Source organism: Cupressus sempervirens, chromosome 2 (assembly GCF_028749045.1).
Source record: "Cupressus sempervirens isolate cs-2001-9-10 chromosome 2, ASM2874904v1, whole genome shotgun sequence".
Lineage (NCBI taxonomy): Eukaryota > Viridiplantae > Streptophyta > Pinopsida > Cupressales > Cupressaceae > Cupressus > Cupressus sempervirens.
Window position 1 is genome coordinate 331,892,484 of NC_143119.1, and position 19,508 is coordinate 331,911,991.

At 35.3% G+C, this 19,508-nt stretch overlaps 1 pseudogene; it reads right to left on the reverse strand.

Annotated features, from left to right (window-relative positions):
* Nucleotides 1–3,022: 3,022 nt before the first annotated feature.
* LOC149572462 (putative copper-transporting ATPase HMA5 pseudogene) overlaps nucleotides 3,023–19,508 on the reverse strand; it is a 46,584-nt pseudogene continuing 30,098 nt past the window's right edge.

The following is a 19,508-nucleotide window of genomic DNA, read 5'->3' on the forward strand; positions in this document are numbered from 1 at the left end:
TCTTAGCCAACCTAGAATTTTTTTTTGTAAAGACATGACATTTATGCAAAGGACATCTTGCGATGAGAAGTGGTGACCATATGTGCTAATTGTGATGTTGAGCAATTGTATGTGAAATTTTGTAAGAGCGATATATGTGAAGTTTTGTGAAAGATATTTTGTGATCCAAGATCAAGCTAAAGATTAGATATTAATAAAGAAATAATTTAGAGTACCTATACTCTAGAAGTCTGATTACTTGTTTGGGTAGTGAGCTCTTCTTGTAATTGGAAGTGCATGTTTGGGTAGTGGGCTCATCTTGCATCTATTGTACTACAAATCTAAGAGGGTTGGAATCTCCTAACAAGGATTCAAAGTCTCCTAATAGGGACTCTTTATACTAAATTTTCTCATTAACTCCTAACAAGATCCATCCTCTAACAAGGATCTTATATATCAGTATATTATCTAGTGGGTATGATCCCCACTAGGGTTTTCCTTTGGCTAAGGTTTCCCTAGTTCACAAAACATAGTGTTATGTGTTATCTTTGTGCATGGTTACTATTAATATTCAAAATTACTTTATTTCTTTGTTGTGTATGGTTTAAAGTAAGAAATAATATCTAGTTGGTGACTAAAGTTTGTAGGTTACTGATTCACCCCCACCAATAATCCCTATTTATAACAAGAGGGACCATGACAAGGGAAAGAGTAGAGGAAGTCAATATAGATAGAATAGAAATAGGGCCTATAGAGAATTATGTAGATAGTGAAATAAAAATGATGATAGCTTCAAATATTTCTAATTATTACCAAAAAATGGAAAGCCTACATGATTGTGTATTTTGTCAACTAGAAGAAGTAGTCATAGAAACACATCTAAGAGAGTTTTAAAAATGACTTATAATTTGTTATTACTAGAAATTTATATAAAGGATCAATTAGAAGTACAAGAGAAGTCACATTTAGATTATAAGGATTCTAATAAAGAAGAAATAATCAAGGAATAGAAAAGAATTAGAACATCAACCCAAGAAATAGAGGAAATGATACACTTCTTCAAATAGAGATAGATGAAGAAATTCTTACTAAGAAGTAAGGTAAGGAAGAATAGAGTGAGAATGGTAAGTAAGACCATATCGGAGACAAGTATATACTGAAAAGAGGGAAAGAATACTGAGAACAAATAGATACCATAAATAATTGTAAAGAAGAGGCTCTTAAGTCAATATATTATGAAGATCAATGTGATAAGGAAGCCACTATTCCATTAGCTACATCAAATTATTAGACTAATGTGACTATTAGAAAGAAGAAAAAGAATACAGCCCATAAATTCTGGAAGATGCCAAAAAATGGTGAGGATCGCTAGGTAAGTAATGATAACAAAAATCAAAAGGGGCAAAGGAAAATATTTGTAAACAAAGATATTCAAATGCCTATTGAAGTAGAAACATTCCTAGATATAATAAAGCCTGGGAGTGTAAATGATTAGAAAGAAAATGAGGAGAAAAGAATGGATATGAGTGGATAGATACATCAAACTATAAAAAATGGGAGGAATTTGGGGTTTTATCAGGGGAATAATGTTTGGAAAATCAATAGATTAGAGAAGAGAAAGAAAAAAATAGAAAAAAGGACTATGGATGTGACTAAAATTGAGATAGAAGAAAGGATTTAGAAGAAAATAGAAGAAGAAGAAAAAGATTCAGAAGAAGTTAATGAAAGAGAAGGCTTAATTAAGGACCAAAACTATTTGGATAACCTTGGAATAGAAATCAATCAAGAAGGTATGAAAAAACCTAAGTGTGGTAAAGAAAAAAAGAAGAGGGGGAGAAAATCACTCTAAGAGCTTAGATCATCAATAGGACGAGATAAGGATTAGAAAAATATAAAATTATGAAAGCAGGGAAGGGGAAGGGCCTTCCCATAGACCAATGAGGATTACATCATGGAATGATAGAAGATTAAATGACTCTAGCAAGAAATGTTTGTTAAAATGAAATCTAAATAATTTTGAATCAAACATAAGTTTAATACATGAAACTAAACTTAACAAAGAAGAAGGCAATGAATTAGAAAAGAAAACAAGTAATTAGAGTATGGATCTAATAGGATCTAATGAAGCCTCAAGAGGCATAGGGATATGTTGGTGAACATATTTGTCACTGTAAAAATGACCCAATAGAGTGTATGTGGAAAACTATTCACAATAGTTGGATAGGCCCTTGATATGCGACCTTCCTCTGCATTTAGAGGGGCAACTCCCTCGTATGATATAATTTTGAGGTTTTTCAAATAAATATGAAATAAAAATTTAAAATATAAATAGAAAGCCATTTATGATGAATGCACCACACAACTTCAAAGCTTTCCTTGACTAACTTAAAATCGCTAATAACAACAATCAAGATCTATGCTCTAGAACTATTACTAGCATAATGCCGATCCAAAGATTCATAAACATCTGCACAATACCATAAGAATGCTCACTCTAAAGAGAATCAACTTTTCTAACAATTTAGATTTGGGAGAAGAGAACTCAAATTACAAATTCCTTTATTTTCTTGCACCAAGAACTTGAGAGGAGTTTTTGATTACAAAGACAAAATTTGTACACACTTTCCAAATATTATCTTCTAATAAATTTTTTAGCATAGTGTTCCCTTTTTTCCAAAGTCCAAAAAATCTCCTTTACAAAGCCAAAAATGACTCCTTATATAGACATGGAGGTTAAGAACTACCTCTTCATGGTTAATAACCACCTCCAAAATATGTAGATTGGGTAAGGTTAATTAACCTTTACAAAATTAACCAGTGTGACCTGAAATTTAGATTTTGCACCTTTCGAGAGGAAGATTGGATAATCAATCCTTGTCAATATCCTTTTGATATTTGAATGATTTATTCAAATTACATCACTTTATTAACAAAAACATATCCCTCTTTTCATGAAGAGATCAAGAGCATGAGACTGTCAATATGGAGGGAACGATCAATTTGTGGAGTCCAAGATTACAACTCATTACATTGTATCTTCTACTCAAAAATTAACATCTATTTGGCACCTTCTTGTATTCTTCATCATCCTTATGCAAGGGCCAACACTTCCTCCTTTGATGAGAACATCTAACTAGACCCTACTTTAGTACACACCATGACTACAGTAGGTGTTGCAAGACCTAAAGCACAAGGGCAAGATATAACTACAATTGATATACCAAATTGAAGAGAAAGCTCAAACTCATCCATTTTAGATGGAATCCAAGACTTGGGGTATGAGCCAATACTTCTTGCTACAAACCATGTTATCCAGGTGATAAATGAAATTATAATAACCAAAGTTATAAAGAATTTTGAAGTTCTATCAGTAAATTTCTATACCAGTGCCTTAGCCATTTGTGTTGCTTCAACAAGCTGTACTCTTTTTGATAGAGTAGTCTCAGAGCCCACATGTGTAGCTCTTATGTGTAGAACTCCATTTTCATTGAATTTTCCACCAATAGCTTCATCTTCCATTCACTTGGAAATAGAGTGAGATTCCCCTATTATCATACTTTCATTGACATGACTCTGGCCCCACACAACAACTCCATTAGATGGAACTTTCTCACTAGGAATTTTTTTGATTTTATCATTACATTGGATAAACTGACTGCTAATTGTACATTTTGATACAAAATTCCCATCATTGTCATGAATAAGTAAAGTAGCTATGTCAAGTGCTAAATCCATTAGCTTGGAAATAGCTTCAAAGATTTTCCCTTTGGAAAGAACCTCCAAATACTTCCCAAGAAGAATGAAAGAAATCAACATTGAACTGGTTTCAAAAAAAATCAAAGCCTTTGAACTATGCATCAGTTGCAACCCTCAATATTGTGTAGATTGAGTAGAAATAAGTTGCATTTGTTTCTAAGGCAATCGAAACATCCATATTGGTAGAGCCATGATGAATAGCTTTGTATATGCTTGTATAAAAACACCAACCAATAATAAATTACACAGGAGTTGATAGTATCCACCTTAAAAGCACTCCAAGCATTAACATATTCACCCTCTTTAATTACCACACTCTTTTAATTCCTAGAATATACATAAAAACCATGGCTAGGACAAATACTAGTATAGTGGAAACCAAACTCCATAAGAAAGACTTATGGTACCAATTAAATTTCTTCACTTTTATTAGGGCCTCCTGACCCTCCATGCTAAAACAAGCTCACCTTGTAGTTTTCACATGTCTCATCAATCACCTCCATAAAATTTCTTAATCCTATCATTTTTGGATTGTATGACATAACTAGCTTCTCTAGTTAGATATCAAGTTCTATATCTTCTACTCCAGGTAAAGCTTTAAGAGAACTTTGAATCAATTTGATTTCACTATCCAAGAGAATTCTCTCTAGTTTGAGATGAACCTTATTTCTATCTTCCCTAGTACTAATCAAGGTAGCTTCAAAACCATTGTCACCAATCACATCAATTAACTGCCTATAGTTGACCAATTGGGGTTGTATCTAATTTTTGCTTCTTCTATTGCTAAAGTGATTGCAACCTTTTTCACTCCTTGGACCCTTTCTAAGGCAAATTCCACAGTACTAGAACATGAAGTGCATATAATTCCTTTTATGCAAAGTTGACATACATCTATAACAAATATTTCATCAACAACATCAATTAAGCTAGCTTTAAAGTTGGCATCTTGAATAGCCTCCTTGATTGATTCCTCTACACATTATCTTTCTTTTAGAATTTCAAAGAATCCATTGAATACTTTGAAGCAATATCTTCATTTTTTTTATGATAGACACATTTTCTATCATAAAGAGGCCTTTGAGATAACTCACATTTTGATTCTTATCTTTCAGGATTTGGAAAAAGGAGGTTAATAACTGCTTTAGAAATAAATGTTTGAGCCTCTAACCTTAACTTTTTTGGATGGGAGGTTAAGATTAATGGTTCAGAATACATGTTTTAGAAATTTATCTTAACCTCTTTTTGATGGAGAGGTTAATATTTCACAATGAAAAATGTGTTTTGAACCTCAAACCTTAACCTTTTTAAAGGTTAAGAAGTTAAAGTTAATGGTTTGGATTACGTGTTTTGGAATTTTATCTTAACCTCTTCAAAGGTTAATGGTTAAGATTTTGGTTAAAAATATGTATTTTGGTTCCTTCCATTAACCTATGACAACTTTTGACTCTAAAGCCAAAATTCAAAAATTTGGGTGAAGCCGGTAATTAGCTGGAGGATTTGAAATCATGAGACTACCAAGAATTGGATAAGTCTTTGAACACTTTAAAAATTGAATTTTTATGTCCTCCTTCACATTTTGATTGAAAATTTTGAAATTTGGGTATGATAAATACCAGGGTGACATAATAATATTGAACCCGTAGAAAAAAGTTTATACTAAGGTCATTATTAAAAAATTGGATGGGGAGCATAATCAAAAGTTTCAGACATAATATAAAATTTACAATCATCAATGTGTATAGGCCAATACAAAAAATAGAGAAGAAAGAGATATGGAATGAAATTAGTCACTTTATGGGAGGCTTTACCAATGAAAAATTTATCATTAGGGGTGATTTTAATGCTATCTTAAAACTAGAAGAGAAATATGGACGGATGCAATGAGTTAATTAGGTAATGACATCTTTCAAAGGTTAGGCACAAAACAACAACTTAACAGATACACCTAACAATAATGGGCTATATATGTGGAACAACAGAAGGAAATTTTTTGTTTTATAGAAAAAATATTAGACAAGTTTATTTTAGAGGAGACCTTAGTGACCTAGACTTGATTGACTCCTCAAGCATCCATTCTGCCCTTCTCAAGTTCAAACCACTTTCCAGTCAGATTTGACCTTTTAGAGTTTGTTAAACAACTAATGAATCCATTTAAGTGTGAAAAAATATGGCTCATGGATGAAAACTTCATGAATAATATAAGAAGGTGGTGATAAGTAGGTAATTGTAAAGGATCATGACTATTTTCTTTTGCCTCCAAACTTAAAATATTAAAAGAACATATCCTAAAATGGAATAAGAAAATTTAGAAAATGAAGAGAAGATTTAAAATAATGAGTAGATCATCAAAAGAGGTATGGATAATGAGAAATATCATGAAGAGAATAAATTATTAACAAAATAGACATCAATGCTAGCAAAAGAGGAAATCTACTAGAAACAAAAGTCCACAGAAAACTAGTTATAGGAATGGGACAAAAAAATAATATTTTTTTTTTCACAATAGTACCATTAGTAATAGATCTATTAATAGAATTCAAAAAATAAAAAACAATGAAGGAATTATAATAGAGGAACCTACCATGATAGTGAATATTTTAGTAGAATACTATTAGACCATTCTTAATAACTTTGATTACTCTAATCTAAAAGCTCAAGAAACTATGCTAGAAAATATTCTCCAGTTGGTCAATTTCAAAAACAACCTGATGTTAAAGAAACCTTTTACTTTAGAAGATATTAAATGAGATTTATTCACTATAAATCTAGATAAATCCCTAGGTCTTGATGGATTTCAAGCATCTATGACATGGTAGATTAGAGATTTCTTTGCAAAAACATTGGAAGCCTTTGGATTCTCTTGACAATGGGTCAATACCATTTTCAAATGTATATCGACTCCAAATATCTCATTGTTGATTAATAGAAATTATAAGGTTTTTTTGATCCTATTTTACCCTTTTTGTTTAGTATTATGGTAGAGACATTTGGTAGAGCAATAATGAAAGCACAATCAAATACAAAAATTCAAGGAGTGATGATAGCATAAAATATCCCAAAGGTCACACATTAGGAATTCACAGATGACAATATCATGTTAACATTATAGTCAAGTTTATTTATTAGTGAGACACACAATTAATCAGATGGTTAGTAACTACCAAGCTTATCTTGCAGTTTATAGTGTTAACCAAGCAATTCAGGCTCTACCAATTTCTATAGTTGCTACTAATTTCTAGGAACAATTTTCAATTTGCACGAACCAGTGTCTACCAAGTTGGTGATTATTAGTATAAACTAAGTTTCATAATGTTTACCAAGTTTCTCACTATAAACTGAGCCCTCTAGTGATTACTGAGTTTGAAACTTAAGTAATATGAATCTAGTGTTGGCTGAGCTATATAATGTCAACCAAGTGAGCCGGTTTATACAAATCTTGCAGTGATAGTGTTGACCAAGCTATGCAAAGTCAACCAAGTGATTCAATTTATATGTCGAGTTTCATAGTGTTCACTAAGTCACTAGTGCATACTAAGTTCAAACTACTTGAAAGTGATTAGTATGAGCTGGGCTTCTACATCTACCAAGTGCATGATGATGCCAAGCATTGACAATGGTTACCAAGTGTCAAAACCTCACCAAGTTTGTCTTTAGAACTAGAGTACTTGTAGTTGGGCCAACATTGTGTATTTTGGTGAAACTTGTGTTGTAGCTAATCTTGATGAATTTTAAATTGGATTGGTATATATGTAATGCATTGTATCACATACAATGCATGAATAATGGAATAATATAGAAAGATATATATAAGAGCAAAAGTGCAAAGTAAGAAGGCTATAAGCAGTATAATGAGTAGCAAAGATTTATCCATCACAACAAGGTGATCATTACACTCCAAAGGAATCTTATTCAGAAAAACAAAGTTGTAGAGCAGAGATCAGCCACTAGTTCATCCTAATAGGTGGAACAGTTAAATCCTTTCTCAAGGTAGACTTAGCAATCTTTTGTAAATCTCTTTACCAAGTGCACACTTCACTGCATGTTTGTAAATCCTTTTGCAAGGTGGACCTAGCAGTCCTTATTGCTCCTAATAGGGTAGATCATTAGAAGTGATCATTGTAAGCCTTAAATGGCTAGCTTTATACTACAATACTAAATCTTTTGGGTATCATACCCACATTTGTTTTACTTTCTATTTGGAAGGTTTCTAGGTTACCATATTGTGTCAAAGTGTTTTGAATGTCTTAATGCTTTCATTTTTTCATGCATGCAAATAGGTCAAAATACATATGAAGGATTAATTGGCTAATTAAGATTGAGTTTTATTGGTTATTGATTCACCCCTCCCCTCTCAATAACCTAGCCTATCTTGTATTTCCAACATATCCTACTAGGGGAGAGCACATTATCAAAAGCATAAAAGTTCAAACATATTATTCTTAAATAGACTGAGGCATCCAAACAAAAACTAAATGTCAAAAATTAGAGATATTCTTCATCAATAGAGAACAAGAGTTTGGAAGAAGAAATAAGTAGATAAATGTGATTTAAAAAAGGTACACTCCCATGCAAGTACCTAGGGATATATTTGGAAAAACACACTAATAGTACCAAAATGTGGAATAACATTCTAGAATCAATAGATTAAAAAATTGAAAATTGGAAGGGAGATGGTTGGCTAAGGTAGAAAGAAACCTAAAGATCAACTTAGTTCTTTCAGCTATCCCAACATACCATTTGTCATATCTATGTTTACCCAAAACTATGAACAAAAAATTGGAAGAAAAATTCAAGAACTTCTTTTGGAAAGGAATGGAAGAGAAAAAGAAATTGGTGCTCATTAAATGGGATAATATATGTAAACCCACAGAAATAGGAGGGTTGGGAATCAAGAACCTAAATTTTCAGAATGAAGCATTAGGTGGCAAACTAGTTTGGTGAATGTACCAAGAAAGAAATAGTAAATGGGATAAGATTTTGTATCATAAATACTTAAATTACCTTGACCCTTCATCAATATTCAGAGTTCACAATGCACCCAAAGGATTAGAGCTATGAAACTTTATGATGAAATGTTTCAAGATTATTAGTAAATTCTTAAGATGGTATATAGGAAAGGGGAACAAAGCCTTATTTTGGGAAGACTCCTGGAATGGGCATCCTCCCTTAGACTCTCTCAACCTCCCAGTCAGTTTGAAAAAATCTCTAATCAACCGATGTGGGAAACAATTAGTCAACTAGAAAACTCAAGAAATGGTAAATGGAGAGATTATATAAAAATGAAAAAAAATGAAAGAAATAGATGTAATGAACGAAGAAAATGAAATATTGGAAAAATTACAAAAGTAGAGATGGATCAATCATATAAATAGAGAGGATAGGCTAATATGGGGGGCCTCTAAAGATGGGAAGTATAAGGTAAAGAGAGGATAAAAAATTATAACCTCATCACAAAGATGGGTGAAATCATGTTTCCCTTTAAAGCTCTGTTGGGACTCATCATGTTTACCAAAAGTAGGATTATTTCTATGGTCAACAATTCAAAAAGGATTCCTACAATGAACAGATTTAGAAAGATGGGTTTTGAGGGACCATCTAGATGCCTGTTATGTAAAAAAAATTCAGAAACATTGGAACACATATTATATCTTTTTCCTTTTGCAAAATCTTTGCAGAGATGGCTTAGGAAGATGTTAAATTGGTCTTCAACACAAGGTAAGAATCTAGATCAACACTTAATGAACTCACCTACTAAAAATATTAGTTTGGTATGTGATAAGTTGTGGTATGTTTCCCCATCAATCTTTCTTTGGGAAATCTAGAAAGAAAGAAATAAACATATTTTTGTTAATTTTGAGCTCAACATCCAGTCCCTTCTTAACAAAGTAGAAACATGCATAACCAAAGTTATGATTAGTTATTTAAGAAAAAATGCTAAAGAAGAGGGATCCTTTTCAAATTATAATGCTAATATGAAAAAGGAGTTGGATAAAGTTATTTAATCCACCTTTAATTTAACCTAAGAAAAACTCTAAAGCTTGAAAGCAATGCAGATTGGTTCTGTATATGAGCAATGTTAGTATGCTAATAGAAACCAAATTTAAATAAAGCTTCTACAAACTAAAAAAAATTCATAAACTTCAAGATAAACTAAGATGAGCTCTCAATTGAGAATATGAGCCATTAATGGACTCTCTCAATGAGAAGCTCTCTTGTTGAGTGTCTTTTTCTAAATAGATAGGATGTATGCTCAAGCTTATGCTTCAAAAAGGGCTTCAAATGGAGTTGGAATTTGGGTGTGAGTGTATGGTTTTGATGTAAAATGGCTTCTTAAAATGGCATTATGACTTTACTTCATGGATTGTGTTAAAATAGCTTGGGAGAGGATTCCTTAAATAAGCAATGGGCTTGAGGGATCATGGGCTAGGATGCAAGGATGGGGAAAAGCTCATGGAGGGCTCAGATTGCATGAGAGGAGAGCACATGGATTGTGCTTCCTTACAGCCAATCAGGGAGTGACACATGTCACAGGGTGAGAGGATGGAGGAAAGGGGAAGAATGAGTCAAAAAAGGAGGCTCAAGGGATAAAATCTTCATAAAGACCCTCATAATGGCTTGTAAGAGCAATAAAAGGGCTTTGGAAGAGTCATTTATGGCCTAGTGGGCTTCATAAAGTTTTATGGTTGGGATATTTTGAGGGAGATGAGAGGAATTTTGACTTGGGCTTGATTAGGAAGGTTTTAAGCTTGCTTAGGCTTGTGCAAATGATTAGAGGATGGATTAGGATGGTTTAGGATTAGCTTAGGGATAGGCAAGTGGATGGCATTTAATGAGGGTGGGTGAAGGAGGAGATATTTGTTAACTTTGGCTTGGGTTAGTAAGTCTTAACCCATTTTTAAGGAATGTGACAAGGTTAGGAGGGGATTAGGATTAGGTCTAAAGACATCTTCTAGAAGAGTTTAGACTTTGGATGAGGATAAAGACTTTCTAGAATAGTCTAGAATTTCCTAGGATGAGGATGAAGACTTTCTAGAAGAGTCTAGAATTTCTTAGGATGAGGATAAATTAGATTTTTAGGAAATAAATAAAGTTTTATTTATTTCAAGGGTTTGGGTTGAGGAGATATTTATTAAAACTTTTTTAATAAACATGAGGATTAATATTTAATCTTAATTAAATATTTTGAGTTGGGATTAGGGGTAGGAAATGATGGGATTAGCCTTTAATTAAAATTAAAGAAGGATTAGAAGATTTTGGAAGAGGTTAGTGGTCTTAAGGAAATTGGCCAAGTTTTGGGCAAAAAATAATTTTTTTATTTATTTTGGGTTTTTTGGTCAATTTATTAATTAAATAATTAATAAATAAGGAAATAATGTTTAAATAAGATTTAAACATTTTTGGGAGGGATTTCTTAATTAAATATTTTTAATTAAGATAAAGGGATTTAATGGCATAAAAATAAATAAATTAATTAAATAATTAATTAATTAATAAATGATGATGTCATCATGAATTTTTCAGAAAATAAAAATACTTTATTTTCTAAAGGGTTTTAGGTGTCTACATTTTGCCCCTCTTTGATGTGATGCTGCAAGTGGCATGGCATCAAAGAAAAGAAAATAAGATGCCCAAGGCTAGAGCAGAAGAGGAGAGAATGGACTGCAAGATGCCCCCTCAAGAAGGTGGCGAGGAGAGAAAGCGAGGCTCGACGACTTCTTGAAAAGTACAAGAATCCGAGCTGAGCAAGAAGACTCAGATTGGCTTAAGAGAAGAGGTTTAGTTAGCTCAAACTCTCACTATTGGAGAATGATAAAGGGAGAATTAGAGGCACAAGAGGAAGCAAGCTTAAGTTCTCAGAGATTGCAGAGGATGAAGGAGTGGAGCGCTATAAAAGGAATCCAGGATGGGGAGATGGATGAGGGGATTAAAAAGTTCATGCAATAGGATTTCAAAGAGTCAGATTGGTGGAAGATGGGTTTCGGAGATCCCTAGGACTAGGATTATGGATCTCGAAAGATGAGGCTTGGTGGATTGATTTGGATTGGTGGATTCCTAAGACTAGGATTGTGGATCCCTAAAGCTAAAGGCGAGGAGTGATTCAAAGAGATATTGATGCATGAGCTAGGGTAGGAGAGATGAATGCTGGATATGGATGGGGGATAATGGAGATGAAGGAAAACCATTGAAGCTTTTTGAGCGGGGGGATACTTCAAAGAGAAGTACCACCATGTAGTTGAGCACTAGATTTGCTATAGGACTGTTGGTTAATCGCCAAGGTTACCAAGAACATCAAAGCCTTTTCACCAACTATCCAGAGGACTGACAAATTGACTCAAAACAAACACATAAGGATTGCCCCAGTATCACACATGAATCCCAGAGGAAGCAGTGTGGAAATGACACTGGGTAACCCACAAGCAGAAAAGAAAACAAGAAAACAACATGATCAAGACCTTACGCTCTGACTGCCCCATTCGTAGTGTACCATGATATGGAAGATTGTGGAAACCTTGAGGAGGGAACAAGGAGATTGCTTGGAAAAGATATTTCAAGATCCAATATGGAAGAGTCCAAATCAAAAGAAAGCAAAAATCCAAAAGAGAACCGTTTGCCAACGAGATGGGTAGGACGAGGCACTAACGGACCAAGATCAGACATGAGGAAAGCTATATCCTGCAAGGACCTATTGGAGAGCACCTAAGCTGGTGGATTTGGATGAGTGATGCATCTAGCAAGTTGAAATAAGAAAGATAACACTTTGGTGACAGGAAATCTAGCTAAAGGATGCATTGGAATAGCTAACCAAGATGTGCGATGGGTGCAAGATACTGATCAAGGATGAACTGACACAAACGCTGGATAGATACAATGGTACTAAGCTAAAGAGGATGTACAAGCTGACGAACCAAGATATTTACAAGCTGAAGCTGACCAAGATAGTTACAAGCAGGAAAAAGCTCAGGATGATAGGATAGCGGGATGGTTCGATGTTGTGAAAGATGCGAAAGCTAAGGGTGGGGTGATAGAAAAAGATATGGATTTGGCAGGATGCATCCAATGATGATGAGAGATTTTGTGACCAAGGATAGCTAGAGGATCAGGATGAGATGGCTGGATAGGATGGTAGATAGCTAGGATTATGATGGATATAAAGAGATGACATTGGGTTTGCATGAGGATATCCTAGAGCTAGATACCAATGACAAGGGAGGATGGAAAAGACAAGATCTCCAAGGAATATAGTGCCCCCAATTAGAAGATAACATGTGGAAGGAGGTCTTATGATGGATGTGATAGGATTGAAGCTAGGATGGAAAAAGCTGAAGGGGCTAGAGAGATGGATGATAGCTGGGATGGTTGGCTAAAGCTGCAGGAGATAAGTGGATGGTGTGAGATGGAAGATGGAGGGTGGAGGATAGGTGGATAGATTGGAAGATGGAGTTGGATGTCAAGAGATGACCAAAAGCATGAGGGTGATAGGCTAAGCTGGGGATGGCAGGATTATGCATGACACTTGTTTGCCAAGTTTTCATCATAGTACTTGTCCAAGGCGCTTGAATTGCCAAGTTTTCACTAGTGGACGCTTTATTTTTCTTTATTTTTTTTGAATTTTTGACTTTGGACTTAGCTAGAATGATTTTGGCTTTCTTCAGCTATTTTGGCTTTTTTGGGATTTTTCACTGGCTGTTGGAATGTTCAATTTTGTTGCTAGCTGTTGGTACACCAGATGTGTGATTTATGTAATAGATTGGATTAGATGGGATTGATGGTAGGAAATGGAGGGATGAAAAGGTTGGAAAGGAGCATGATATGGGGATGCTTGCAAGAGCAACATTGGAACATGTTGGGATAGGTGTGAAAAGAGCATATGGGGGATAGATGGTAGATGCGGGCGTGATGGAGGATTTGTGGAAGCGTGCTTGGGGATATAGGCACCCAAGATGGAGTTAGGAGATGGGGGACATGAGTCACTGGATGGAGGATTAACGATGGTGGATGCCATTATGCATTGGGTTTCAACTTTTTTCTTTGGGATCCACATGGTTTTGGATTTTCTTTTCATAGGATTTTGCATTATTTTGCATTCTTTGATTGGATTTTTCCTTTTTGGAGTATGTCTTTTAGAATAGACATATGATTGCCTAGGATGTGGATTTTTAGCTTTATGCATTTTGAAGTTGGAATTTACATTGTTGTAGTAAGCTTTGGGAAGATGGTTAGGAGAAGCTTTGTGAGATGGAGAGGATATGGGAGAGCGTGTAGGGGGATGGTGATGGATGATGTGCGTTGATATGTGCCTTTGCTGATCTTGCATAGGAATGGAGGGAATAGGATTTGAATGATGGCTAATAGGAGGATGGAGGACGGTAGATTTTGGGACATAGGGACCCAAAATGGATTTAGCGGATTAAGGGGGGATATGGTAGGTTGTTTTAGGTTGCAAAGATGGTGGAGGGGGGATGCCATAAGATTTCTTGAAGGAGTGATGGGAGGCTGGCATGGCGGGTTTGGAGATAGGCTTGGTTTGGGGGTGTGGTGTACCAACACCTTTAGATGGTGAGCCTTTGGATACATATCCAAGACCATGAAATCCTAGATTTTTTTGTGCAATAATAGGCTTTCTGATTCCTTGCTCTTGTGGTCCTAAACCTTGACCTTGATAATGCCATCGATTGAGCATTTGAACTAGTTGAGGATAGTTTTTGCTTGCAGAAAATGGTGGAAGTGCTTTATCAGATGCACTACAATAGGGCGATATTATTCTTAATTCTTTTGCTGAGAGGAGGCCACTATGGATGAATGTAAGTGAACCAAGAGGGTATATTATAGATGGTGAAATAGCTTGGATAGGTGGTAAGATGGAAGCATGGAGTGGAGGAGATGGTAGGATAGGATCTTGATTTAGCTGATGGGATGAAAAGATATCTTGTAGTAGAGGAGGTATGGCTTGAGGTTTTGGAGATGGAGGGGATAGTGACTACACTATGGATGGAAGACATGGTATGATGATATCTTCATTTATGCTTTGGGGGATGTCAACATGCTTTTGGGTAGGATCTTGATAGGATTGGTTTGGAGTGGATGGTGCGATAAGAGGTGAAGGGATGGACTCTTCAAAGGAAGTGGATGGATAGATGAGATATTTAGTAGTGGAGATGGGTGAGTAGAAGATGGATGCATAAGGGTCATTATGTTAGATTTGGGAAATGCTTGGAGGTGATGTGGATAGGATTTGGAGAGTTTTGACAGATGGTGGGATTTTGATGCTTGCAGAAAGTGGAAGGATTTTAAGCAATTTGATGGATGGTATGGGGATAATAGCTATGGGAGATGGAGGTGATATTATAGATGGGGAAGCTTCATTACTGACTACTTCACATGGTTGGGTTAGATGACATGGCTTATCGACTGCTGGAGGCAACTTTTCTTGTTTTTCCTCTAGGAGATTCCTTGGAGACTCATGTGTCGGAGGTGGAGGTGGATTGACAGGAATAGCTAGTGTGATGGGGGTGGAAGATTGGAAGCTTGGTTGATTGGGTGATGGAGGAGAAGTTGGGATATCAGATGGCATGACAAGATAGTTTGGAAGAATGCATGGATTTTTTGGGATGCTTGGGGGAATGTTTCTAAGGCTTTCAATATACCTATCATAGTCAACAAGATTTTCATCATCATTGGAATAGGAGGTGGTGGGAGCAAGGAAAATACGACCGAACACATCATGATAGGTTTGGGATTTCATGTTTTGATGATGAGTCAGATGGGGATGGGGTCTTGCATATGGATGAACACGGAAGCTCATGGTTGGATTTGGATTAAGCGCAAATTTTGGATTGGTTGATGAAGGATTTCCTAGGGAGAGTCAAAGCTGTATGATAGACCTAAGGAGGATTGATTGGAGATTTTTGGCTTTCCTGTGGATGGAATACTTCAAGGGCATTTGTCAAAAAGTGAGAGTTTTTCTTTCCTATGCACTGGATTGGTGGAGATTGTGTCAACTTAAGGATAGACTAATGATCTTATGGGCATGACACAAGATTGACCACTTGTAGATCCCAACCTTTAGCTCAAGGTGATGAGGGATAACAAGTGACAAAGCTAGATTACCCTAGACAAAACTCTGTCAAAGGGATAACCTTGGTGAGGCTGGTGGATTGGTCGGATTGATTGGATAGCGAATTCTAGCAGAATGACAACAACTATCTAAAGGCTTGGGTGTGATTTTGGATTGGGTTGCTAGTTGGCTAGGGGGGATGATTTGGAGAGACTTTGGATTTGGGATTGTTCTAAAGTAAGGAACTAGATAGATTCGGTTGCAGCAGGGGAGCTTGTATGATTTTCTGATGAGGCAGTGACTACGCTAAGTATGCCTTAAGCTGGGAGATTTTTACTTTTTTGGGATTTTGACCAAAGTTGGAAAACATTCATTCAAAATCTATGAACAAACAAGCAGACAAAATTTTGGAGCAAGCACATCAAACACACCAACATCCTAGGAAGCTTTGTACAAGGATTAAATTTGTTATAGCTAGGGAGTCCTCGATATACGCAAGGTACGTGAGGCCCAAATCCCTAGATGAAACCAAAAAGATGTCACACAGCTGAGAGGAGCGGTAACCCACTTCTCCTCTTTCACTTCTCAAGGGTATAAAGTTCCTTGAGGCTTAGCCCGAGTGACAAAAGCTTGATTCTAAGAGAGGTGTCTTTGGATTCACCTCCCAATTTTTATACTCCGCCGGAATGCTGGAGTTGAGGTCATCCCAAGGGGTGATGAAATCCCCAAGCAGGCCTCTTAAAAAGTGTAAAACAAGACCACATACATGATCTTGGGCTTCAAAAGACACGCGTTTATTCCAATTGATGATTTAGATTTTGTAAGCTATGATTGAAGACACTTGTGATTATGGCATACAATGTTCATTCCAATTTGACAACATCGTCAACATAATGAAAGTCGAGAGATCGTCAACATAAGAAATGCGAGTGTCATTGAAAATGCGTCCAAACCATGCAATGTTCATTGATTGTTAGGCATTCAAGATTGAGTGTGAGTTTTTTTTAACCGCAAAACAAAGATGTGTGAAACTCGATTGCCAAGCGCACGCCCGGAGGCCCTCCACGTCAAGATTTTTCCAATTTTTATGCCCAAATGAAGTGTGAGCAAGATTAATGCGCATTCAAGGAATTTTTTAACTTAGAAAAACCACTAAAGACCCAAGTGAGTGGAGTTTGATCTTTGTGGAGCACTTAACACCCTCTTAGGTAGACCCATCCCCATAGATGGCGCTGAGATTGCAACCAATGGTTAAATTGATGGGTGATTAAAGAGGGTGAGTCCAACTACAAACTTACTCAAAGCGTCTTTATTAGTTTTTATAACTTAGAAGATTTTAAAAATGTGGATTCTTTTTATGCCCCAAAAGATGATTATTTGATCTATGGCATTCAAGATTGGATTTGTTGTTTTAATCATGCATTCATAAAAAAAACAAACTTGATTTTAATCCATGGCACTCAAGAGTGATTTTAGCAACATGCATTCAAAAATAAGTGATTAAACATTCAAATTTTTTCTTTTGAGCATTCAAGATTGAGATTTTGTGTGTTGTTTTAAGAACTTTGAGGTGCTTTGTTTTAACCTTAGATCATTCAAGATTGTTTTGGACTCAAAAGTGAAAATGACACTTTGGACTTTGGTTTTCATTCAAGATTTTGTGTTCTAGTTTGCATATTTTAAGCCCAAAAATGATATTCCTAGATTGTTTTGATGCATGAAAAACCTAAGAAACATTCAAAATTTTGCAACAAGACATTTGTTTGGAACAAATAACAAAGCTTTTAGGACAATTTTTGGCAACCATTTAGACTCTTAGTTTTCATGAGATTTTTAAAAGAACTTTAAAATATTTGCAAATGAGGTTCATTTTATCCTTGATTGATGCTTTGAGTTTGATTTAGATTTTAGTGTGCACTTAGTGTTGATTTTGAACCTTTTGAAATGGAAACTTGAAGTTCTTTTTAAATTCCCAAAAATGAATTGTTCCTAACTTTGCATGAATGCATCTAAAACCTTAATGTTGCAAGGATGCAAATGATTGGATTGGTTTATTTTCACTTGTTAAAAGATTTTTTCTTTTCTGCAAACTTTTAATTTTTTAATGGATTTAAGTATGATTTGGGGGTTCATTTTAAGCACTAAAAAGAAGTGTGTATGATTTTGCTTCCTTAAAAAAAATGGCCAAGATCTCCCACAAGAAGAAGAAGAAGAAGTAGATGGAATAAGAAAAATATAGACAAGAAGAGGAAGAAGAATTCCAAGTGCTTTGTCCACCTATAAGCTTGAAAAATCTGCAAATACTAAGAGATAGACTATGAGTTCCTTTGTCTTCTTCATGCTCATGTGGACCTACAAAACCAATTTATACAATCCTACCAATCACAAAAAAAAAAAAAATTAGTCAAAATTAGCAAATGACATACAAAACTTGACTTAAAAAGCTAATGAAGATGACCCATGCGGGGTCCCACCGGGTGTGCCAAAATGTATATGAGCAATGTTAGTATGCTAATAGAAACCAAATTTAAATAAAGCTTCTACAAACTAAACAAAATTCATAAACTTCAAGATAAACTAAGATGAGCTCTCAATTGAGAATATGAGCCATTAATGGACTCTCTCAATGAGAAGCTCTCTTGTTAAGTGGCTTTGTCTAAATAGATAGGATGTATGCTCAAGCTTATGCTTCGGAAAGGGCTTCAAATGGAGTTGGAATTTGGGTGTGAGTGTATGGTTTTGATGTAAAATGGCTTGGGAGAGGATTCCTTAAATAGGCAAAGGGCTTGAGGGATCAAGGGCTAGGATGCAAGGATGGGGAAAAGCTCATGGAGGGCTTAGATTGCATGAGAGGAGAGCACATGGATTGTGCTTCCTTACAGCCAATCAGGGAGTGACACATGCCATAGGGTGAGAGGATGGAGGAAAGGGGAAGGATGAGTCAACAAAGGAGGCTCAAGGGATAAAATCTTCATAAAGACCCTCATAATGGCTTGTAAGAGCAATAAAAGGGCTTTGGAAGAGTCATTTATGGCCTAGTGGGCTTCATAAAGTTTTATGGTTGGGATATTTTGAGGGAGATGAGAGAAATTTTGACTTGGGCTTGATTAGGAAGGTTTTAAGCTTGCTTAGGCTTGTGCAAATGATTAGAGGATGGATTAGGATGGTTTAGGATGGTTTAAGATTAGCTTAGGGATAGGCAAGTGGATGGCATTTAATGAGGGTGGGTGAAAGAGGAGATATTTGTTAACTTTGGCTTGGGTTAGTAAGTCTTAACCCATTTTTAAGGAATGTGACAAGGTTAGGAGGAGATTAGGATTAGGTTTAAAGACATCTTCTAGAAGAGTCTAGACTTTGGATGAGGATAAAGACTTTCTAGAATAGTCTAGAATTTCCTAAGATGAGGATGAAGACTTTCTAGAAGAGTCTAGAATTTCTTAGGATGAGGATAAATTAGATTTTTAGGAAATAAATAAAGTTTTATTTATTTCAAGGGTTTGGGTTGAGGAGATATTTATTAAAACTTTTTTAATAAACATGAGGATTAATATTTAATCTTAATTAAATATTTTGAGTTGGGATTAGGGGTAGGAAATGATGGGATTAGCCTTTAATTAAAATTAAAGAAGGATTAGAAGATTTTGGAAGAGGTTAGTGGTCTTAAGGAAATTGGCCAAGTTTTGGGCAAAAAATAAATTTTTTATTTATTTTGAGTTTT